At 34.1% G+C, this 26,358-nt stretch overlaps 1 pseudogene; it reads right to left on the reverse strand.

The window, feature by feature from the left end:
* Positions 1 to 4,101: 4,101 nt before the first annotated feature.
* Positions 4,102 to 9,075, reverse strand: LOC129892539 (probable protein arginine N-methyltransferase 1; annotated as a pseudogene).
* Positions 9,076 to 26,358: the final 17,283 nt, after the last annotated feature.

Consider the following 26,358-nt stretch of genomic DNA (forward strand, 5'->3'; position numbering starts at 1 on the left):
TTGACCAACATGGTTGTCTTGCATTCCTGAGACACCAAACTAGAAACACCAGAGATGAATTTGTTCATCCTTTCCCTTAGATCGGAAACTATGAAAGGAGCATACTTAGAAAATTTAGTGAATTTTAGGGCATATTCCCTCACACTCATGCCCCCTTGGTGAAGATTGATAAACTCTTGAATGTTTGCCTCTCTTAGCTCCAAAGGAAAGAAGCGATCTATGAAGGAACCCTTGAACTCTTCCCATTCTATGGGCTTCATATCTTCACCCCTCTCAACCACCCATTGCTCATAACAAACCCTTGCTACTCCCTTAAGTTGATAGGCCACTAGCTCGACCTTTTCATTTGGAGGCACTCTCATGATAGCCACAATTCGATAAACTTCCTTAATGAACTCTATTGGATCCTCATCTACCTTGGAGCCATTAAATTCAGATGGATTCATCCTTTTGAAATCTCAGATCCTAGAAGTCAGAGTAGGCACTTGAAGCGGAGGAGGAGCAATGCCTTGATTAGCTTGATTGGCCACGACATGAGCCAATAAGGTGATGATGTATCGGAACTCCACATGGGTAACTCCTTCCTCATAATGTGGAGCCTCGAGAACTGGAGGAACTTGGTCCTCATTAGCATCCATTGATCTCGGTGGAGGTACCCTTCTTGCAGGCATTATCTAGAAAACACAAATGATCCATTAGTTAGAGAAAGTCGTAGGAAAACTCTAGGGCACGACATGAATAATGAAAGAAGGGAAATCTTTCCTAAATGTCCCATAGTCTCCTATTCATAGAGTTTGCGTGCTTCACAACCATGAACAAGAATCTATTCGATGCGGTATGTTGGACTTTGAGGACAATTCAAAACATATAGCTTTGATACCAAGTTTTTCACGACCCAAGCCTAGTGTTTAAATGTGATAGGCGAATGAGTAACCCGGAGTTACCTCACCCAAGCCTCTTAGCATTCGTTTAGCCTTTCATAGGTAATGAAAATGAATCAACAAGCGGGAAAAAAGGGGGAAAATGGACTAAGGGAAACATCATAGCAAGAACCATAATAGTCAAGCTTCAACTTACATATGTCTACAATACCTCTAAATCATAGACTTGGCGGGGGCTAAGACATGTACTTAGCTCACCCACACCAAAATAAAATAAAAAGTCATAATAAATGTCTAAAGTTCTCGACATATCATAAGCTAGAAAGATAAAGGGGTATTATTTTACTTGAAACATGGGAACTCACAAAAGTATCCTTTAACGATCCCAACTAGCCACGTGGAGGAGGATGAGAAGGAACGTCAGTCCCTACATGGCGATAACATGTAGGCAAAAGTATGTGTTAGTACTTTGAATGTACTAAGTATGTAGGCATGAAACATGATGGAAACATTAAGACATTTATAAGGTAAATACATAAGTGAATGCAGGCATGAATAATCAAGTAAAAAATATTTGAAACATTCATTTGTGAGAAGATGACTATAACCGACATTAAGACAATGTGAGCTATAACATGGGATCCAACGTAACCCCCTACATTGAAAGGGGAGACTACTTGCCAAGTAGAACTCCTTCAACATTCATTTCTTTAACATTTAATGGCTATTTTTGAATCCATTAGCCTAGCCTACAAGGGCTCCTATGTTGGCACATAGTTAATAAAACAAAAGGTTGCTACTAGAATTCCCTTACCTCACCTCACCTCAATTCTCATTTGGTGCTAAGTCAAATCCCACGAAATAGTATATCACAATAATATAAACATACATATAGTTTGAGAATTCAAATCATCATTCAGTAAAATAGCTCCTTAAAACCTTTAGTGCTTCAAGTATGAAAGAATTTTCCTTTCGTATAAAGAATCCATTAATTTGGGTGAGAAGGCCTCACACCAACATTCATTCTTTTCGTTCAAAGACTTCCATAATAATTGCCATTAGCTTTCATAAACATTCAATTGGAGTCTATCACTTTAAAATCATACTTCCATGAAATTAGAGTAAAACTAGGTGGGTTCAAGTCAATGCAACTTTGTAACATATATGCAATTGAAATCATGCATAAACACCATGGAATTCATCAATTTAGATCATATTTTAAACAATCCACCATGAATTACAAGAATCTTTAAGAAACTAAGTAAAGAAAATAATTGCAAACCTTCAATACATGCATTTGAAATTATATTGCTTCAAAATAGACTAATGACCATTAACTTAATCATGATTCATGCTTTAGAATAAAAATTAGGGTAACCTATTAAGAGATTCTTACTAGAAATAAAGACTTAGTTTGAAAGGGGTTTTGGGATCCATGGGTGGAAGAACCCATGGATAAAGACCCACATACCTTGATAATTTTTGACTTTGAAAGTGGAAGAAGAGACTTGTTCTTGAGGAACCCTAGAATTTTCTTGATGAAGAAAACCTTAAAGAGGAGATTTTGGGAGACGAGGTTTTTGTGAACCGGAGTAAATGTGGGAATGATGGCGTTTGGGAAAGCTTAGGTTCATTCGATAGGGAAAACTTAGTCTCAAAATGACCCAACTTCACTAATAAAACATGGGAAAGGACCAAAATACCCCTATTTAAACTGAGCCGGACAGACCCTACAATTGGTCCTTACGAGTTCTAAATGCCTCGATGAGTCATAGAAATAACTCCTCCAGCAGAATGAATAATACCTGAGAACCCTGAGCCTTTCATCTTTCTCTGCGTCTTATTTATACGAGTCGTCATTTTGTCTATGGGTCATAAAACCATTCGTCCTACAGGATCTGAAAACCCTACAAATTTAGGCCTCTAAAGTTTCTCTACGAGTCACTTCTATGACTCGTCAACCCCTCTTCGAGTCATAACTTGGCTCGTAGACTCTTTTCCTTAGTCAACTTCCAAGCCTCAACATCACTTCTATCAGTCAGTCCTACGACTCGTAAAAGTGCCTACGACTCATAGGTTGAGTCATAGAAGCTGATAAAGTCCATTTTCTTAAAGATTTTAGCCTTTGTTTTGACTTTTCGACTTACAAGGTCTTACAACCAATGAAGAAATGACCCTGCAATAATATGTTCTTGAGTGAAATCAGAAATATAAAAGTGTTTATTTTGGTACATTTGTAGTAATGTGTTGTACCTTCATAAAGAATCTATCGATTTAGGAAATAGTTAGCCATGGAAGTATTTTATGAAATCCCAAAATCAAACAATGTTGTGCTTAATTTGTATAACTTTAGAAAATACAAAGTGGAAAAATGAACTCTTTTACAAATACATGACTTAGAATGATGCTTGAATAGTACAAACCTCTAAATATAATGTTTTGTTTTAGAATCAATTTTGATGAAGTAATGGAGAACGTGATGCAGTAATGGAGAACGTGTTGGAGAACATGAAGGATGAGAGAGAATGTGGTGGAGAACATGAGGAAGGGGGAAGAGTTTGATTAAGGGGGGGGATTTTATGAGAGAACCAAATTGATTAGAATTGGAATTAATTGAGATGTTTAAATGTAAAGATAATAAATCAATCCTAGTTTTAAAGGAGGTGAGTATATATTGCATCTTTATTAATATATGGTATAAAATTATTAACTAGTGGTAATATATATAATTGTTAAAAAAATAGATGCATGGTTAATATATATCAGTAGTGGTGTATGTCTAATAATGTAGTTATGCCCTTTTATGCCCACCCCTACTTTGGAGTTTGGGGTTGATCAAGGGAAAGCCCAACTTCACCAATAGTTGTCCCTCTTCCAAGGTTGACTGAAACCTTGGAGCAAGTTGTAGTAATACAACAATCAATAAGAGCCATTATTTCATCAGCACCCTTTTTCTGTAAAATTCCTTTTAGGCCTCAGATACAAAGTGTAGCCAAAATAAACTTGGTTGTGCAACAGAGAGCAAATAGAAAGGAAAATGACCCACAGATGGGTAGAAGAAATAATTGGCAGAAACAATAGGTATAAATACGTATTTGCCCTTCGAAAAGAGTGAGCTGGGTTGAAAATGATCAGCTCTGAATATAAGATGTGCAACAACCGTTGTGCTTTACTGCAAAGAAGGACAAGCAGAAAAATGTATGCTCTCCAACACAAAGCTTCATCGCATCCGATAACACTGAGTTCTTGAGACAGAACAACGCCGACCATTTACTTAGTACTTGAGCATTATATCAAGATCTCGAGGATTCTTCTTGTTAGAAGCCATAATCATGTCCCAAATACCCCTTGGCATACGGTAAGCACATATTCCAAGTAGAGAACTGTTTGCTTTCAGTGTATGCCACGATATCTTGGTTCTACATATACTCTCATGGTCAGAAATACCAATACCTTGTTTCCTCCTTTTCCACTCCTTTTTATTCGGACAAGGGGAAGTTGACTGGACTTTAAGTGAGTTAATAAGTTTTCTATCTCCGGTCTCAAGAGGAGATATACATGTCCATACTATTCATACAAAACTAGATAAATTTATCTTCGGACAAAATAATTAGAACACACTCCCTAGTCCATATTAAGTGGATTGTTGGGATATGACACACCACTTAAGAATAATATTTAAGAACATAAATAAAAGACTACTTTTCACTATTACTCTTTTGATTATTCTCAAATTATTCTCTTAGAAAATATAAAGTAGTTAAGAACCTTATAAATGAAGAGTAAACATAAAAAAACAAAGTCCCAACAACTCTCTTGAACTTTGAACAATTCACTTATTTTGGACTATGAAAAAAGTTTCAACAATTCACTTGTATGAACTAGAGGAAGTACTACATAAAGCCAAAAAGTCGTCATCAAAAAAACAAAGTACATAAGCAAGTCAAGGAGTTACACAGGTGGTTCATTGGTGTCACCTTAATCCCCTCCCTTTTTCCCTTGCCTAGCAAATCTCCTCCCTCCCCACGCAACACAAACAACATGAAACAAAAATAAAAGATATTTACACAAAAGTTTAACAAAAGCAAGCACAAAAATTATCAACCAGTAGAGAAGTCTGTCAATTTGTGAGACTTTGTGAAAGAGACATCAAAGTAACCTACAAGGGCATGGATTTAATCATCACGTTCTGCGACTAACTTAAATAGAACTGTGAAGGAAGCATCACCAGAAGCCATCTTAGATATATTCATTGTCTGTAAAAATAAGGACCCTGTTGTAAGTAAAGTAAAAAAGACAACTCCAGAGAACAATCTAGGGCTACTCAACATAGCAAAGTTTGAAGACATTTTTTTGAAATGGAGTTTGAAGACAACCATATTTGATCTAATTACCTTGAGTAATTGGCAATTTGTAACAATCTGCTTCTGATCTACATTATCAACAAGTGGTTCCATTATAGTTTGGTTCTGGATGCAGCTCATATCAAAACCATACACACTATTCTAAACTGCAATAGCATGTAAAAAGTTTGGAATCATGGTGACAATTTATCCCAATAATGAAAAGGACTAGAGCAATTGAAAAAGACCCATGGGAAGTGCATACAAAATGCAGAAGTCAATATCTATCAAGTAGAAGATGTGAAAAAAATCAATCTCACATTCGATTTTTCATCCTTATAGTCAGCATCTTCAATTGTTGTTAAATACAAAGAAGCTTTATCTGGCAGCACGAGACCATCTTTTACCTGTACAAGCAGGAGAAAGGGTATATAGTTATATAGTTAAAAAGAGCCCTTTTTAGTAGAGCTCGCCAACCAAAAAGTCGCTCAAGAGAATTGAAGCAAATAGGAAAATGCTAGAAAATTGATTTGAAAATTAAGGGGATGTTTGAAGGATTTTTTAAAGTGGCTTATAAGCTAAAAACCAAAATCCAAAAGTTGGGGACATCCAACTTTTGACTTTTGGCAGATTTTTTACAGTCAACCTAAAAGTGCTTAAAAACACTTTTTGTGTTTTTCAAACACTTTCAAAACTAAAAAAGAACATAAAATCCAACATCCACTTAAAATAAGTCACAATCCAAACACCCACTAAATCAGCTAACTGGGGAACTCTACTTAAAGCAATAATGAGAAAGTTCATTCGAAGAGGATAAAGCACATTATCCAGTCACTAATTTTCAGTGACCCCAGGTCTTTAGCACAATACATCCCAGTACTAATTCTCAGTCTTAAGAAAAAGAAAATTTTTCAATTTTGAATTACAGGTACCCATTTTCATAATATTAAGCAAAAATTCCCAATTTTACAATTATTATGTGGGTAAAACGATTAGTCCATTTACATTTCAACTTTCTTTACAATTTTCAAACCTCAATAGAGGAAATAATTGTCATACCAGCACTCTAATAATTTTTTCAAATATTTTTTCTTGAATAATGTGTACCTTAAAAATAATTCCTTTTTTGGGTGGCTGTGGGGGTCCAACTTGGTACTGGGTGGAAAGGAGAAGAATCAGCATGAAGATTTGATCAATGCAGAAAGTGTGATGATAGTAGAAATATGTTCGACTGGTGGGGATGCCATGTCAGGCAAAGTCTAGATTAGCACTCAATGGTAGAATATAACCCACGCCTTTTTATTTGAACCTGTTGCCAAGCTCAATCAATAAGCTTGGTCTAATTAATATAGAAGAGGTTGTGCATGTCACAGTGTCATGGATTGGAAAAGTACAAAGGCCCTCTTCATTATTCCCCACTTATATTTCATCGCTATCAACACTTCTTCCTGCTCATACCTTTTACTTTTCCATCATTTTCGTTCTTCCTTAAAAACACATCCTGAGCTGCATGTCTCCAGGTTCCCATTCAGTATGTCAAAATCTTTTTATTTGAACTATAGATTTTATTAAATAGAAGTAATGTCTTTCACTATAGTATATATTGACATAATAACTCAAGAAAAAGCTGCTTATGTAAGTGATTCCAGCCAAAATCTAAGGAGTTGAATTTGCCAATAGGCATCTTATTAATACCTCTAGTTGTAATTAGGTCATGGCATTTACTGTAATAAGCAGAGAAAGGATTACAAATTCCACGAGGAAATTCTATTGTGGTTAAAATAATAAATAAATACAAAAAGTATCTATATAAAACATAAAATCATATCAAAAGAGAGCCTAAATTTCAAGAATAGAATGTTGCATTAAGCAAAGACAACAAGTACTAAACCATCACGAGTAAAAGCAACTTTTTGAAGTTCACAACTAAAACAGCTTATCATCCACTTGTCATGAGCATACAAGACTGTATTTAACAAGTTCTCATAAAGTAGAAAGTATCTCATCCACTCAGAAATAATTATATCCACTTGTGGAACCGGAAGGTCAATCTCTTCTACCTTTTCCTTGATAACAGTTATAACTAAGAAAGCAAACAGACTCGGTAAATTACATAGTACAAAAGCAAATAAAAAATGAGCCCCACAATTTATGACTTGGTGATAAGATCAGCTCACTGTCTGAGAACCCATTGAGTTTTACAATTTCTTGGGCCATATCAACCCTGTTAGAGCACTCAATCTGAAAATATCAAAATGGCAAAGATAAGTCTGATTGCATTTAGATAGTTCAGCCTTAGCTTATTTAGGCTTACAACTTTGTTCAACATTAACTTACTAAGTCAGACTGCAACATCTCAACAATGAAGAGCATAATAGATAACATTTGAATATGTAGTGTGTGGTGACCAAGACAGCCACCATGTTACAATCAAGAAAAGACAAGAATATACATTATATAGATGTAACATTATGGCCCAAGAACAAGAGATGGACTCCATATCGCGTAAACATGTTTGGCACCAACTTTTGCACAAAAGAGTGACAGGATTCCCGTTCCAGCACCCACATCAAGGACCACTTTATCATTGATTAAAAAAGAGTTTTTGTAAATAACATTTTGGTAAGTCTTAGTTCTCACCACATCCTTTAACATCTCCTGTTACAGAGTAAGAATTATAATTAGAACCATGAATGAAGATTATTTGAGCAAAACCTGAGGTAGCATGAACAACAGACCACCACACTCTATGATGAAATATGAGTACTTACTTCATGAATACCTGCAAAAGAATCAATAAAAGGAAGGAGAAATTAGCTTTTATAAATGATTAACAATTAAAAGACATCACGGTTATGAATTCAATGGTCAAGTTGCTACAACTGACCATTGACAAGACAACTAAATGGGAACTTATTTTTAGTTTTTAATATGAACTTTTCCATATATATATATATATATATTGTCTCTATTTATTTTGGACTTTTTTCTTTAAATTGAAGCGTGATGCATGACCTTGTAGCTTTTTCCTGAGGACAGAGGTACATGTGACATTGCCATAGACGGAGGAGTTTGGAGAACAGTCTACCAAAGGGCATTAGCACAACAGCAAGAGGAATACCAAGCAAGGCACTGAACCTAGGTGCATAGGTCCAATTTTTATTAACCTCCTCAGCTCCATCATAAAGATTAGTAGGGAGGCCAAGAAATTCAATTTGTGTCGCAGCTTCTAACCAATTATTATTTTTTAAAAATTCTATTACAAGGTCATATTTCTATACTCTTCAAGGGGAGAGGGGGAGGATTTTTCTTGTCTAAAAATCAATATATACTTTTTGCTACACAAGAGAGAAGGGTCAGGTGCTAGGAAGTTTATACAATATAGTCTCCAAGTTAAGTAATAAATTGACTCTTTCAAGGAGAACATTACTCAACCAAGATACATCCCAGCACATTCGAGGAAAAATCAAATGTCATAATGTGTACACAGATGGGTTACTAAGGCGACGCAAATAATCCAACAAACACATATATGACTGTATCAAGAAGCCATATTTACATCATAAAATATCTCGTTTACATTATAATAAAGGAGATGAAATCATAGAAGAGAAATGTGAAAGCTTAAGAGATAAGTTACCAAAGTGAGAATATGAGTCGAAGTAATAATCAACGCTAGTCTTGTGGCTTCTGAGAATAGATTCATCAGTAGGGTCACACATGGCGGTATCTTCCTCAACCTCAATGTTGGAGATTTCATCTTGTTCTTGCTATTCATCCTCTTACTCAAGTTTCATCTTTGATGATGTGCTTTTCAAGTTTTGATTTTCGTAGTTTCTTCGACAATCCATTTTCTAAAGAATGCTCTCCAATTTTAGGGTTTTAGCTTCTATTTAGGGTTTACGAAAAGAGCGCTCAGTTGTGTGGGGATTTCATTGAGGCTTTATAGTAAACCATTTAATGAAACTTGACCTACTGCTCGGATGTACACGGTAATCAATCAGCTTCAAAGGGAGAAACAAAGAAGATTTTTACATGATAGGTCAAGTTTTAAAATTTATTTCAAAAGTATCAATTTATTTACCTGAATATACTTTTACAGTACTTTTAAAATGTAAAATGCTTTTCAAAATAAATACTAAAGTGTTGTAAAATCAAGGCGGAATGAGAAATTCTTCTATTTATTATGAGTTGTCATTTTGATTCTTATACTTCACGAAGTTTTAGTTTGACACCTTAACTGAATTAAAACAAGCATTTTAAGCACTTCTAATCCTTGACTGAGTTTATATGGTAACTTAATAGCCGAGTTGGACAAAATATGTGAGTTTCACTCGAATTAGGAGGGTGAATATCAAAATTTGACCAATTAAGACTAAAATAAAATTTAAAAATTTAAAGCAAAGTAAAAAAAAGGTCCCTTTTTCATGTCGTCCCCTTTCTCTTCTTTATCTTCTAGCAAAATATGCATGGCCATGATTTGGGGTGTATTTACGCATTCAAACTACATATGTTATTTATATTTTAGCTAAATTTTGATTACAATATTATGAATATCTATGTGTTTGTTGATTATATATTGTGATGAGCTAATGAACATGATTAGGATGATTTCAGGTCAAAAACAGTTCGAAAGAAAGCTCATATGATAGATTGAAATGCAAAGCAAAGTAATTCAGACTAAGACAAAGCAAAAATAGTTGCAAGAAGGACCCTGAGATAGGTCTTGCACCGCACCTGCATGATAACTAAATATTAGTGACTCAACAAAGAAGGCAGGAGTTCAAGAAGGACCCCACGTTGTGCACCCATGTCGTGTGCGATAGGATCCTCACTTTGGCCCTCGTCTAACGAAATAGGGTTTACCTAGCCAAAGCAGAATCCAACCGAGATTAGAATTTTGAATATATTATTTTATATATATCTTTTGACAATGTTTTTTGGGTTATGAATTATTTTGAAGTGTTATGAATCACTCCTAGGAATTACTAATAACATAGAAAAATTCCCTGTTCTTAGTTTTAAGGTTTCTTTTATTGTTTAGTAGATAATTGTGAAATGAACAAGATTCTCTTGCAAGAGCTGCATTAGTCAAAGATTCTTATTGCTATGTTCTACGTAGTTTAAATTATAATAGTTGTTGGTTACAACTAGTTATGAGTAGCTTAACTCATAACTAGGGTTATGGAACTTAGAGTTGGGATGGTGATAATAGATTCTCTATAATAAATATCTTCTCATGAAGGGTGATTATTGTGCATTATGGTTCATTCGTATAGATTGTGTTTTCAATCCATCATATGAGCAAAAAGAGCTATCGGAAGGATCCTGAGATGGGCCTCGTGTCGAACCTGGAGAAGACCTAAACTTCAGGAAATCAACAAAAGAAGGCAAGGTACAAGATGGATCCGGTGCAGCGAGGCAGTGCCTCTTGCGATGGGCCCCATGTTGCAGTTACTCTGTTCGTTAGACTAATTTTGACCCAGTCAAAGCAGATTTCAATTGAGATTAGAATTTTGACCCTATTATATATATATATATATATATATATAATATATAATATATATATATATATATATATCCTTTGACGAGGTTTTTAGGATTACAAATCATTAGTAGAGATTGGAATTTATTATTCTTAGTTTTAGAATTTATTTTACAGTTCTAATGGATTATTCTGGAACGAACAAGATTCTCTTGCAAGAAATGCATTAATCAAAGGTTCTTATTACTTTCTTTTACATACATGTTTTCTAGTAGTTTAATTTATTATAGTTATTAATTAACGCTAGTTATGAGTAGTTGGTACAAAACTTAAATTAGGAATGGTGATAATGAATTCTTTATAATAAATTTCTTCTTATGACGGGGTGATCGTTGTGCCGCTGCGAGGCGAGGGAGCAACTTGTCTAGTCTTGTATTAAGCTTCTTTCGCAATTAATGTTTTCTTTAATGGTTGACAATATTAAAAGAACTCACCTGTATTTTGATTTGCTTGACAAAAGAAGTTAAGACTAGAAAAAAAGATCATTAACAGGGATTTGGTGTTACCAACCACCATCTAATAACTTGAGCTCGAGAGAGGAGAGTTTACTTGATCCTTTTGATGAATGAATAAATTAATTTGACACTAAAGTGCCGACAATGACTTAGGGAGATATTCTCTTAATTGGACCGAGAGGCTTTAGAAGACTTATAGATTCGTCAGTTTTGCACAATAAACACACCCAAATGACTTGATAGTAAAGTATTTGTTTAAATTCCGATATCTAAAAACTATAATCCTAATTCACATTTATTATTGATAATAATCAAAATAGTTAAAATAGTTTGTAGTTTATCAGTACAAAAAACTCAAGTTTCCAATAATAGTTAGTGATTTGAATCTAAACATCAAATTATAAAAGAACTCTAGTACGCTCTCTATGGGATTTGACCTCAACCTAGTTGTGTTACTGTATTTTATAATTGACCGCTTTAATCCTTGAAAGGGTGTTGTTTGAAAGATGGAAAAAATCAACAAAATAAGGGTTCATGAAGCTAGATGTTGATAAACGCTCATCTACACTCCCTTAATGAAATGTAGATGATCGTATGCAAAATATTACCCAACGTATGAGGTTGGGGTCGAATCCCACAAGGACCGGCGATGAGGATTACACTCCAATTAATTTACCAATCCAATATAAATTAGCACTATGTATTTTCAAACAAGTGCATATAAAAATGAGGATTTAGGAAACACTAAAATAGATCAATAGCAAGTATCAATCATAAGAAGTTAACACAAATGAGTTTTGATCAAGGTAGGAAAGTACTAGGGGTGTGTGCATTGTGATGGTATTTTAACACAACATGCAGAGATTAATCAAATTCAAATCGATTAATACATGGATAGCATTTGATCTAGGCTATATTTGATATTCCCTCAAACTATCAAACAATATCCCTTGAATTCCTTCAAACTCCAAGATCATAACTATAAGACTCTGGAAGTTTGAAAGTCCTAAAATGAGGATCAAAAGGTGAAATCCCAGAAAAATGTAAATTTTGGCACCGGGTATGACCATGAAGGCCATCACGGGCCGTAGTACGCACCATGACCGGTGGCGAGCCACCATGGCGATGGTTTTGAAACTTAGTCCTGCATGGAAGGGATCACGATGAAGGACCATGGGTTGTAGTGAGTACCACAAGCCGTGGTGCCTTCCGTGGTGACCCCTCCCCTAAGGTCCTTAGAAAATTCCCAAAGGCCATGACCACGCCGCACTATCATGGGCCGTATAGCCTTTCACGGACCTGGTGGGTCTTGTGGTGATCACCCTTACAGATTCTATACCACATCTATGGTTCACAGACCTTGATGACCTCCACAGGCCGTGAAGGTCTCCATGGAGAAAGCACTGAAACTCTTCTTCTACAATCCCAGATTTCTAGATCAAGTCAATCACCACGGAAACCACCATAGGCTATGGTGATGATCACGGACCGTGATGGGTCCTCTGTGGTGAGTCCCAATTCCAGTTAAATAAAGGGTAATTCGGTCATTTCCCTATCCTTTCATTAATGTATGTGGACGTTTTTGGGACTAGATTCATTATGTAATTGTCCTAAATACTCCTAAGTCTATTTTATTCTCTCATTATCTCCCAAACAACTTTAAGACTTCTCTCTCAAGATTGATTCAAGAGTTCATCTTCTTCATCAAATTGGCTAGGGTTTTTTCAAGAACAAGTCTTCTTTCCCAATTTCAATTTCAAATTCATTCAAGGTATGTGAGGATTGATTATGGGTTCCATTCACCCATGGAGTCCCAATGTTTTTATTCAAAATCTCATCAATTTCAATTGGGTTTGTAACCCTAGTTTGATAAATTACATTGGGCTCTTTTAATTACGTTTTCAATTGTTATCAATGATCATTATAAGCATGATTATACATTAATTTCATGATTTTAAGTTGAATTATGAATGTCCATTTATGAAGCTACTTTCAATTATGATTATGAGGATAAATGATGATTTACATGGGTTTTGATTATGAGATCAATGATTTATAAAAGTAAAGCCTTTATAAATAATGTTGGGATGATGATCAGTTATGATCCAAGAAAGTTATTACGGTGTGATAAGGACAATTCTCACACAATCATATTTAGATTGTGATAAGGATAATGCTCACCAAAGTTTAGGATTTCTATGAATCACTAAAGTTAATGAGCTACTCTTATGATTATTTTCATGATGAAGTTAATGATGGTGTTTTGATGTTTCTAATAAATTCTTTTGGGATATTGACTAAGCATCGAGAGGACTTCTAGGTGGGGTTCGGTCCGATAACATAGTTAGTTACCTAAAGGAATCCTAGTAGCAACCTAAAGTCCCAAACTACATTGCCCCCATGGGTTGCCTTCATGGCTTAGCTAGTAGATCCACATATAGCTCACAAAGTTAAAGTTGTTCTCATGGAGTCTACCTTGGAAAGTAGCCTCTCTTCTCGATATGGGAGTTACATCGGATTCCATGTTATAGCTCGCATGGTCTTAAGATGTTAGTTAAAGGTCTTATCCCACATAGTTTAAGTTGAGTTATGAGTTCTTATGATGATTACGAGATTTTGATGCATTGATGAATGAGATGAATGTTTCAAATGTTTCCATAATGTTATACATGTTTTTAAAAAATATTAGTCTTGCATCTCATAATATATATTGATATGTCCTATGTTTATTGTTCATGCATATCTCACATACTTAGTACCTTCTATATACTAAAGCATATTTTGCCTAGATTATTTCATAATGTAGGGGAGGACGACGTTCATCCTATTCATGGCTAGAGTTGACTTAGCATTCTCAAGTGTCATTGATGAGTCCTAATTTATTGAGATGGTACTTTCTTTAGTGTTGATTACTTTGAATTTATTCTATGTCGGGTGAGCTAGGAGCTTGTCCTAAGCCCACACCAAGTATAGACCTAGAGGCATATTTAGACGGTTTAAGAGATGTAATATGCTTTGGACATTGAGTTGAGTTACTTTCTCAGTGACTTCTATATTAAGTTGTTCTTCCACCTATTTCATTATGTCTAATTATCTTATGTATGGAAAGATGGCTTGGTTGGGATCCTTCGAGTTTCTGATAGCCACTGTTACGGCTAGACCCTAGGTAGGGTTGTGATAAATTTGATATTAGAGCACAAGGTTCTAGTATCCTAGGGAGTCTAACATGCTGCATCGAGTAGAGTCTTTTTTATCGGTGTGAAGCGTCATATCTATGAATAGGATGCTATAAGGCATTTTAGAAAACACTTCACTTCTTTCATGATCTCATTGTGGTATAGAGTTGAACTCTAAGGTTTTCTCTTCTAACGTTTTCCCTTTGAAATTACGAACTCATGCCTTCACAAAAAGCTCCCATTCTAAGAAATGTTGAAAAAAGAGCCACTAGCTCCAAATGACCCATTGAATGACCATGTGACTAAAGTTGAATTTTGAGCAGTCTTTTAAGTACTAGCTCAAGCCATGAAAACCTAAGTAAATCATGAGGTGGTAGATCCTATGAACCCTAATATGGTTATGGTGGCTATAAGGGTTTGTGACTTCATAAGGATGAATCCTCCAGAGTTTTGGGGTTCTAAGGTGGATAAAGATCCACAAGAGTTTGTTGATAGCATTACAAGATTATGGAGATTATAGGGATTAGCCTAGTTGAGAGGGCGGAGTTGGATACTTATCAATTGAAAGGTGTTTTTTGAATTTGGTTTGACCAATGGAAGAGTAAGAGGCCTAGAGAGGTGGATCCTGTAACTTGGGAAGAGTTCAAAGGAGTGTTTCTTGATTGCTTCTTTCCATTGGAGTTGAGGGAGGCCAAGATATAAGAATTCATCAATCTTAAGTAAGGAGGTATGAGTGTGAGAGAGTATGTACTCAAGTTCACCCAATTGTCAAAATATGCGTCATTCATGGCTGCCGACCCAAGAGCTCGTATGAGCAAGTTTGTGTTGGGTGTGTCGAATTTTATTTCTAAGGAATGCAAAACGGCCATGTTGTTTTAGTAAATGCATATCTCTAGACTTATGACCTATGCGGAGCAAATAAAGGATGAGAAGTTGAGGGCGAAAACTAGGGAGTCCAAAAGGACAAGGACCGATGATGGTGATTCCTCTCATGCTAGGTCCAAAAGTGGCTGGCGTCCTCATTTTTGTCAAAGGTATTCTGGTCAAGGTTCTTCAAATGCTACTACTCCAAGATTTGACAAAGATAAGGTGCCCAACCCTAAGTCTTAAAGAGGTGCCTTAATTAATTAAGTTAACCTCGCATGCAAGAAGTGTGGGAAGAACCACAAGGGAGAATGTCTAGCGGGTTTGAATGTGTGCTATCGATGTGGCAAGATGGGTCATCATGCTAAGGAGTGTAGATTTAAGGATGGTCGTCCTCAAGGTTTAGTTTCTCATGAAGGCCAAGTTCCACAAGGTGCCCAAACTCAACCAAAGGGTGGTCAACGCAACAACCGTTTCTATGCTCTTCATGGTAGGCAAGAGGTGGAAGAGGCTCTCAATGTTGTTACGGTATGTTACGGGTCTTTCACTATGATGTTTATCCCTTTCTTGATTCGGGTGCAAATTTATCTTTTGTTACTCCTTATGTGGCTATGAGATTTAATGTTAGCCCAAAATATTATTGGAACCTTTTTTCGTTTATACTCTGTAGGTGAGTCGGTTATAGGTGAAAGAGTCTATAGACACTGTCTAGTTTCATTTTTTCATAAAGTCACCTTCGTCGATCTAGTAGAGCTTTATATGATCGATTTTGATATTATTACCAATATGGATTGGATTCATAGATGTTATACTTCTATATGTTGTAGAACCCATGTGGTTAAGTTTTAGTTTTCCAATGAGCCAGCTCTAAAATGGAAAGGTAGTAATTCCGTATTTTATGGTCAATTTATTTCATGCCTTAAAGCTCAGAAAATGATTTCAAAAAGGTTGCATCTACCATCTAGTTCAGGTTAGAGATACTAACTCTGAGACTTTTACTTTTGAGTCAATTTCAGTTGTAAATGAATTTTTGGAAGTTTTCCCAAAAGATCTCCCGGGTATTCCTCCCGAAAGAGAAATAGACTTCGATATTGATCTCCAACCCGATACTCAGCCTATCTCTATTCCTCCTTATCGAATGGCTTTGGTAGAAATAAAAGAGTTACAGGATCAGTTAAGGGATTTACTAGATAAGGGTTTCATTAGACCAAGTATCTCTCCATAGGGTGCTCTGGTTCTCTTTGTCAGAAAGAAGGATAGTTCTCTTCAAATGTGTATTGATTATCGATAATTGAACAAGGTAACAATTAAGAATAAGTATCCCATTCCAAGGATTGGTGACTTGTTCGATCAACTTCAAGGAGCAAGCTATTTTTCAAAGATTGATCTTCGATCGGATCATCATCAACTCTGAGTGAGGGAGTGTGCCATTCTGAAGATGACTTTTAGAACTCGGTATGGTCACTTTGAATTTTTGGTTATGTCTTTTGGATTAACGAATTCCCTTGCATCTTTTATGGATTTGATGAACAGAGTGTTTAAGTAATACTTGGATATATTTGATGACATTTTGATATATTTCAGAAATAAGGAAGAGCATGCCGATCATTTAAGGATTGTGTTGCAAATTCTCAAGGATTGTCATTTGTATGCCAAGTTTAGTTAATGTGATTTTTTGTTAAGGTCAGTTGTGTTCCTTGGTCACATTATTTTTGGGGAAGGAATTATGATTGATCCAAAAAAAGATCGAGGCAGTTAAGAATTGGCCTAGATCATGACTCCTTCTGATGTTCAGAGTTTCTTAGGCTTAGCTGATCATTATAGACGGTTTGTGAAAGATTTCTCTTCCATTACATCGTCCTTGACTACTTTAACTCAAATGAAGGTGAAATTCTAATGGTAAGATGCATATGACAAAAGCTTCCAAGAATTGAAGGATACACTTACCTCTACTCCGATGTTGCCTTTATTAGAAGGTTCTGATGGGTTCGTTGGAGGTAAATGTTTGGTTGGAACAGGTGAATTCATTGGATGCGTTAAGATGGGGAATAAGATTTCTAAGTGTCCTAACAAAGGAAAAGAAGGAAAATCTTAAGGTCAAACTACTCAATGTGGACAAAATCGACAAGGTGTCGGCCCAAGCCAAAATAGGTTGTATGACCTTCAAGCTAGGAAAGAAATTGAGGAGTCTTCTAATATGGTCACAGGTATGTTGAAAGTCTTTGAATTTGATATTTATGCATTATTAGACCCGAGTGCTACTCTATCATTTCCTACTCCTTATCATTCTATGAGATTCATTGTTAGTACCGAGATCTTGCTAGAGTCTTTTTCAGTCTATACTCTAGTTGGTGATTCAGTTGTGGCTAAAAGAGTCTATAAAAAATTTTCAGTTTCAATTTTTCATAAAGTCACCTTTGTTGATCTTGTAGAGCTTGATATGATCAATTTTAATGTTATTCTTGGTGTGGATTGGCTTCATGCATGTTATGCCTTTGTATGTTGTAGAACCCATGTGGTTAAGTTTCAATTTCCTAATGAACCAATCCTAGAATTGAAAGGTTGTAATTCCGTGTTTAAGGGAAAATTCATCTTATGCCTTAAAGCTCAAAAAATTATTTTCAAAGGTTGCATCTATCATCTAGTTCGGGTTAGATATACTAACTCTGAAACTCCTACTCTTGAGTCACTTCTAATCGTTAATGAGTTTCCAAAAGTTTTTCCCAATGACCTTACAGGTATTCCTCCCTAAAGGGAAATAGACTTCGGTGTTGATCTCCTTCCCGATACTCAGCCTATCTCTATTCCTCCTTACCAAATGGCTCTAGCAGAATTGAAAGAGTTGAAGGATCAGTTAAAGGATTTGCTAGATAAAAGTTTCAGTAGACCGAGTATCTCTCCATGGGGTGCTCCGGTTTTCTTTATCAGAAAGAAGGATGGTTCTCTTCGTATATGTATTGATTATCGGCAATTGAACAAGGTCACAATTAAGAATAAGTATCCCATCCCAAGGATTGATGACTTGTTCGATCAACTTCAAGAAGCGAGTTACTTTTCAAAAATGATCTTAGATAGGGATATCATCAATTCCAAGTGAGGGATTGTGACATTCCGAAGACGGCTTTTAAAACTCGGTATGGTCACTTTGAATTTTTGGTTATGTCTTTTGAACTAACGAATGCCCCTGCAACTTTTATGGATTTGATAGACAGGGTGTTTAAGAAATATTTCAATATGTTGTGATTGTCTTCATTGATGATATTTTGATCTACTCATGGAGTGAGGAAGAGCATGCCGATCATTTGAGTATTGTGTTGTAAATTCTCATGGACCGTCAGTTGTACGAAAAGTTTAGTAAATGTGAACTATGGCTAAGATCAGTTGCGTTCCTTGGTCACATTGTCTTCGGTGAAGGAATTATAATGATCCAAAAAAACCGAGGCGGTTAAGAATTTTCCTAGACCATTGACTCCTTCCAATATTTAGAGTTTCTTGGGCTTACTTGGTTACTACATACGGTTTGTGGAAGGTTTCTCTTCCATTGCATCGCCCTTGATTACTTTGAATCAAAAAAAGATGAAATTCCAATGGTTCGAGGCATGTGAGAAAAGCTTCCAAGAGTTGAACGATAGGCTTACCTCTGCTCCGGTGTTGACCTTATCAGATGGTTCTGATGGGTTCGTTATGTATTGTGATGCTTCACAAGTTGGTCTTGGTTGTGTTCTAATGCAAAATGATAAAGTGATAGCTTATGCTTCAAGTCAACTCAAGGCACATGAGTAGAATTACCCCATTCATGATTTGATGCTGGAGGTGGTGTATTGCTTTAAACTTGTGGAGACACTATCTCTATGGTGTCTGTGGATGTTTTCACCTATCATAAGAGTTTGTAATATTTGTAAGTATGTATATTATATATATATATATATATATATATATATATATATATATATATATATATATAACAGAAGTATATAATTATAATAGATAGTATATTGTGAGTTTATGTTTGATATAAATTGTAAGTATATATAGTATCATGTGACTTATATTTGATATATATTGTAAATGAATATAGTATAATATAACTATATCACTATAATAGATAGTATATTGTGAGTATATATTTGATATACATTGTAAGTATATAGTATAATATAACTATATAATTATAATAGATAGTATATAGTGAATATACTTGATATACATTGTAATTATATATAGTATAATGTAACTATATCACTATAATAAATAGTATATTGTGAGTATATTTGGTATACATTTTAAGTATATATAGTATAATGTAACGATATCACTATAATAGATAATATATTATGAGTATATTTGATATACGTTGTTAGTATATATAGTATAATGTAACTATATCATTATAATATATTTGGTATATGTTGTAAGTATATATAGTATAATGTAACTATATCACTATAATAAATAGTATATTGTGAGTATATTGGTATGCATTGTATGTATATATATAGTATAATGTAACTATGTCACTATAATAGATAGTATATTGTGAGTATATTTGGTATACATTATTCATATATATAATTTAATGTACGTATATCATTATAATAAATAGTATATTGTGAGTATATTTGATATACATTGTAAGTATATATAGTATAATGTAACTACATCGCTATAATAGATAGTATATATTCGGTAGACATTATGTGTATATATATTATAATGTAACTATATCACTATAATAAATAGTATATTAGATATACATTATAAGTATATATATAGTATAATGTAACTATATCACTATAATAGATAGTATATTGTGAGTATATTTGGTATACGTTGTAAGTATGTATAGTATAATGTAACTATATCACTATAATAGATAATTTATTGTGAGTATATTAGATATACATTATAAGTATATAGTGTTAGTATATATTTGGTAGACATTGTAAGTATATATATTATAATGTAATAGATAGTATATTGTGAGTGTATTAGATATACATTATAAGTACATATAGTATAATTTAACTATATCACTATAATAGATAGTATATTGTGAGTATATTTGGTATACATTATAAGTATATATAGTATAATGTAACTATATCACTATAATAGATCGTATATTGTGTGTGTGTGTGTGTGTATATATATATATATATATATATATTATAATGTAATAAATAGTATATTGTGAGTGTATTAGATATACATTATAAGTATATATAGTATAATTTAACTATATCACTATAATAGATAGTATATTTTGAGTATATTTGGTATACGTTGTAAGTATATATAGTATAATGTAACTATATCACTATAATAAATAGTATATTTGGTATACGTTGTAAGTGTATATAGTATAATGTAACTATATCACTATAATAGATAGTATATTGTGGGTATATTTGGTATACATTGTAAGTATATATACATGTATATCATTATAATAGATAGTATATTGTGAGTATATTTGATATACATTGTAAGTATATATAATATAATGTAAGTATATCACTACAATAGATAATATATTGTAAATATATTTGGTATGCATTGTACGTATATATAACTTAATGTAAGTATATCATTATAATAGATAATATATTGTGAGTATATTTGATATACATTGTACATATATATAATTTAATCCAAGTACATCAATATAATAGATAGTATATTGTGAGTATATATTTGGTATACATTATAAGTACATATAGTATAACGTAACTATATCACTATAATAGATAGTATATTGTGAGAATATTTGATACACAATGTAAGTACATATACTATAATGTAACTATATCACTATAGAGGGGATGCAACTCCAAACAAGAAAACAATAAACTAATATCTAAAATGTTTATGTTCGAAGAGATAGACAAAGAAACTAAGAAGAATCCACGGCCGCCTGAATGAAATAGCTCACCCTTAGATTCAGATTATGGAAGTCTCACAATTGAGGTCTCTCAGCAACTACTTAAATATTCTCCGTACTCCAGAAAAAAAGAGCACGTGCAGTATCAGTACATAAAATACAGTGTACTAATAGGATAACACGGTCAGTCCAAGATAAGAATGTAAACAACCACAATACAGTAACACAAGTCAACACATATATCAACAAGTCACAATAGATATAAACTCTTATTCATAAATCTTGACTTAGCAAATGTATGAAACATGTACCACATAATCACAAAACACATACTCGGTCCTCTCATGGAACCCACACCCAAATTGTTTGTCTACCGGTGTAGTACCCGAGCCAACCATTGTTAGTAAATTATACGGCATAGTACCTGAGCCAACCATATAGATATATGTACCAGACGTGGTACCCGAGCAAACCAACAATCACAAACAACATGCACAATCACAATCACAATTACAATCATAATGAACAACCACACTTGAAGCCGCAAGTAAAATAACAAGTTTATTTTATGAGATTATTAACATGATGTCATTTTATATTCATCCTTTATGTTTTTCCCACATGCATTATACAAGTAATAATATAAAGTAGTTAACATGCAAACATTACATACATTGGAATATAACAACCATCACCTACCTTGAATCAAACATTGAAAATTCTAAAGAACTTGAGCCTTCCCCTTTTGTAATGCCTTGGCTTGTTCTTGGTCTAAAACAACAACAAAAATACAACAATCAATGAATATTGGCCTCAAATATACGGATTATACCAAAATTCTTGACCAATTTCATAATCATCCCACTCAAACAAGGGTTTTCCACCATTTAATTTCAAGTTAAAAGCCCTCTCTAAGGTTACCCTCATGGATTCTAAGGCTTAAGAATTAAATTTACAAGTTAGGGGATATTAACTTACCTTTATCGATGAAAATAATGGAAAACTTGTGGTTTTCACCCTAAGTCGCCCTTGCAGTTTTCCAAAATGAGATAGTCAAATAGTGACCGATTTTGAGACTTTTCTCTACCAAAACCCGACTTACCCCGCTATAACGGTCCCGCATTGCTATAGCCGCTCTGCCATAGCTGGACCACCCGCTATATCAAGAATTAATTTTCATGTTATATCAGCGTGACACCTGCTATAGCAGGTTGCACTGGATAGAAATTAAGAATTCTACTCAAAAGTCTTTATTTTACAACACACCTTCAAACCTTGACGTTCCAAAATAATCTATTCACGCCAATCGATATCAGTAGTTTTATTTATCCAAATTTAATTTTGAAAAGTCCTACAGACTCCTTAGTATCTTATTTATTAGAAAACATGATCCATGCTTAGACATATCACCCCATTCATTCCAGGATTGTCCTAGAATTTTAAATATTAATTTTATCTTGTGTTTGTTAGAAAAATTGTATGGATGGAAACTACGTTAAAATTTATAAAAAGGGTTAAAGATAAGCGAATTAATTTCGATCACATTTTCTTTCTTTTTTGACTAGAAATAGAGCTTTCAAAATGGATCAACCCAGCCCAAGCCTTGCAGGCCAAGAAATTTGATGGGCTTGGGTAGGTTGGCCTTTCATTTGAAAGGGCCTTGAAATGGACAATCCAGCCCAACCCTAGAAGGGTTGCGGGCTACCCATTCTTATTTTTTTTTATTTCATTTTATATAATTTTTTTCTTTCAATCTAAATTCAAACTTAAAACTTTGTCAATATATTAATTTTTTAACATGTCTAACAAAATTATATGAAAGTATAGATTAATTTCAATCATAACATACTTTATATATATGATTAGTGGTGATTCAAATTACAATCCCATATCTGCAATATATAACATCAAGAAAATGAGAAGATTTTAAAATCAAATGTACCAAATTATTTCAATAATTTTAGATAAAAATCTACAAAAAAAAGAAATTAAAAAAATATAATAATCATTTTTAACAAATAAATAAGTAAAGAAAATTTGAAAAAAATTAATTTGTAAACTAAAGAACAATTACGCCTTAAAACTTTAGTTATTTTAATTCAAATAAAATGATACTTTTGATCCATGAGTCAACTCCGACCCAACCTCAGTAACACCTCAAGGGCCAAGGGATTAATTGGGTCGGGCCTATAAGCCCTAATTTTAAATGGAGTAGAAAAATTTTATCCCAAGCCTACCTCAATAGCGGATTGAATTTGGTCGGCCCCATGGGCTAAGCCCATTTTGATGGCTCTAACTAGAAGCTAATGAAAAGGCAAACAAAGTACAAGTAATGACTAAAAGTAAAATTATTCATTAATATCATGATATGAAGATCAAAGACGAGAGAACAATTATGTGTTTAGAACCAAGATAACTTGTTACAAAAGAGAAAGATTAGATGTCTTCTACTCCCATTCAAGTATATATTTATAAGACAAAATCTTTTGGATAATCCTATAAAATGGCTAGTCTAGATCCTATACAAAATCTACCCTAAATTGCACTTGAGTATTATCATGTGGTGGTTGGTCACACTCTTGTTTCAAGATTGATTTAGGTCCGACTAGTGGCCGTTGCATGCTATCTTTTGATATGATAGAGGACTTTTCTTCGGGCAGAGGTCTCAACAAATACTTTTAAAGATCGAACTAATTCTAGGATAATCACTTACATAGTTATTACTTTTGACCCAATATTTCCATCAGGACATTAGGGTCACCCTTGATATTTATATCGGGCTTGTTACTAGTACGATCACTCTGTGATGAAGTCTTTCACATGTTTTCTTCAGGATATGATTGTGGTATTTGCAAAAATCAAATCGATCGATAAATTAAATCAAAAAAAGTGTTATTGATTTGTTATTATTGGATTATTGAATTAACGGTTATTTCATGATTTTATAAAAAAAATATTGGAATGTTTTCTGGAAAATATCTAATGCACATGGTACTTGCCGATATGCATTTAGAAAAAGATTGCTACCATAAAACTAGTGTCTTATTCCTGGGCCAAATTCATCGGTGGCCCCCTAAAGTTGGCACCAACTTTCACTTAGACATTTTAACTAGACTTTGTTCATTTTAGACACCTCAAGTAAGACCCGAATATGTCATTTTGACACTTTTTTGACAATCACCAAAATATATTAAGTGTGTGTAATGCACTCGCCTGACGTGTCAAAAGCAACGAATTAAATAAAGACACGTGGTATATATATATATATATATATATATATATATATATATATATATATATATATATATATCATAATTATGATAATTATTTTTGAATAGAAACAATGACCAATAATTTGATGACATGTGGCATTTTAAAAATCCAAATAATAATTTTTTTAAAAATAAAAATTAACAACTATTAACCCCTACCCCCACACCCTATCTTCCAACACCACCCACCCCGTCGTCGTCTTTTCCAACCCCACCCACCCCACCATCGTCTTCTCCAACCCCACCCACCCCAATCCCTACCCCTACCCCACTCCACCAGATCTTCTTCTCCTCCAACACCCACCCAACGCTATCCATATCATCTAAAGATGGAAAAACTTACAGAAGATCCCCATCAGCAAGCAAATCAGAAATATTTAAGTGTTCATTCAATCTCATTTTCAGAACTTCCCCAAGCCATATTCTTGTTTGAGTCTGTAAAAACAATAAAATTAACCACAAATTTCAAAAAGAAACAAAAGGGGGCGTAGCAGATTCAGCTGAAGATTTTGAAGAATCACCACTGTAGCCGCCCATTTTTATTGGGTCTCACTTAACGATTTATTATGGAAAAAATCAACTCAAAATAAGCATTAGAATGATTTTAATATGAACAATTTGATAAGCATAACAAAATCAAAGCTTGATTTACGTATTTATATAGCCACGCTGAGTATTGACGCTAACAGGAAAAAATCACTAATAAGCCAGATTACCCCTTTTAATTCAACTGGTACCAAACAAGCTCTAAATGAAAGCTTATGTATTTCACATTAATGGTGAAATTTAATTGGCAGATAAATAGTGAGAGTCCTTGTGGACTGTGTTTTACTTTTTCAGATTAGAGGAAAACAAAAAGAAAATTCAGTCTTTTTTTTTGTTTTTCTCCCTTTTTCCTAATTTCCTAGTATGTTTGAAAGTAGACAAACATGGCAGAAATGAAGAAGAAGAACAAAAAAAAATTAAAGAAAAAAACGTTCTTCACGCGCTTAAAATGAGTGCAACACACGCAATGTGCCAAGTCAGTACAAAGTGTCAAAATGACACATTCGGGTCTTACTTGAGGTGTCTAAAATAAACAAAGCCTAGTTAAAGTGTCTAAATGAAAGTTGGTGCCAACTTTAGGGGGCCACCGATGAATTTGGCCCTTATTCCTGTATAATATCATGTCATCTTCAACATACATACGTCGATACATACGTCGAGTCAACAGAGGGCCCAAGAGCCTGATACCTTATCCAGATATGAACCTAGCATGTATACTAGATTAACTTTCTAAAATAAAATTTTGTTTATCTTGTATATGAACTTTCATATCAGTCTTGAAGTGCTTATAATTAGATACTTTCTCGTTTAGGGGGGGGGGGGGGGGGGGGATTCCTTTAGCAAAAAACAAGTTTCTTCTAACTAGCACAATTCAGTACCGCATCTTGATTTTATTATAGTTGCCAACTTAAAATTCCCTATAAGACTTGTCTAAAACAATCAAACTGATTGGAGATGCTTAAAGTGCTCAAGGATTCAGCTCTGTTATTATTGACTACTACTACGGGAATCCAATCTTTTGGTGTGGCTCTCACACCTTCTGAAAATTGTGTCATTAGAAGTACAACAACAATCATAGTGCAGATGTGGCTGCCCCAATTTCAATATCCGCTGTTGGAAGTACAAAAACAATTAGATTGCAACTAAAAAGCCTACACCTGACGCTGCACCAAGCAGTAGTCTTCTACCAGGTCCTCTGTAATATGACTAACATACATGATACAACCTATATGTAAAGGGAAAAACTATTGCTACCATAATACTATGCACTATTTCTATATAGTAACGTACAGTTATACAAGCATATCTCATAACTGGAGTGTCACCTTCAACAAGCCTACAGCTAAGTTTTGAGGCCCCTAAAACCAGATACTTCACCCAATCATGAACCAAGCA

Source organism: Solanum dulcamara, chromosome 6, assembly GCF_947179165.1.
Source record: "Solanum dulcamara chromosome 6, daSolDulc1.2, whole genome shotgun sequence".
Lineage (NCBI taxonomy): Eukaryota > Viridiplantae > Streptophyta > Magnoliopsida > Solanales > Solanaceae > Solanum > Solanum dulcamara.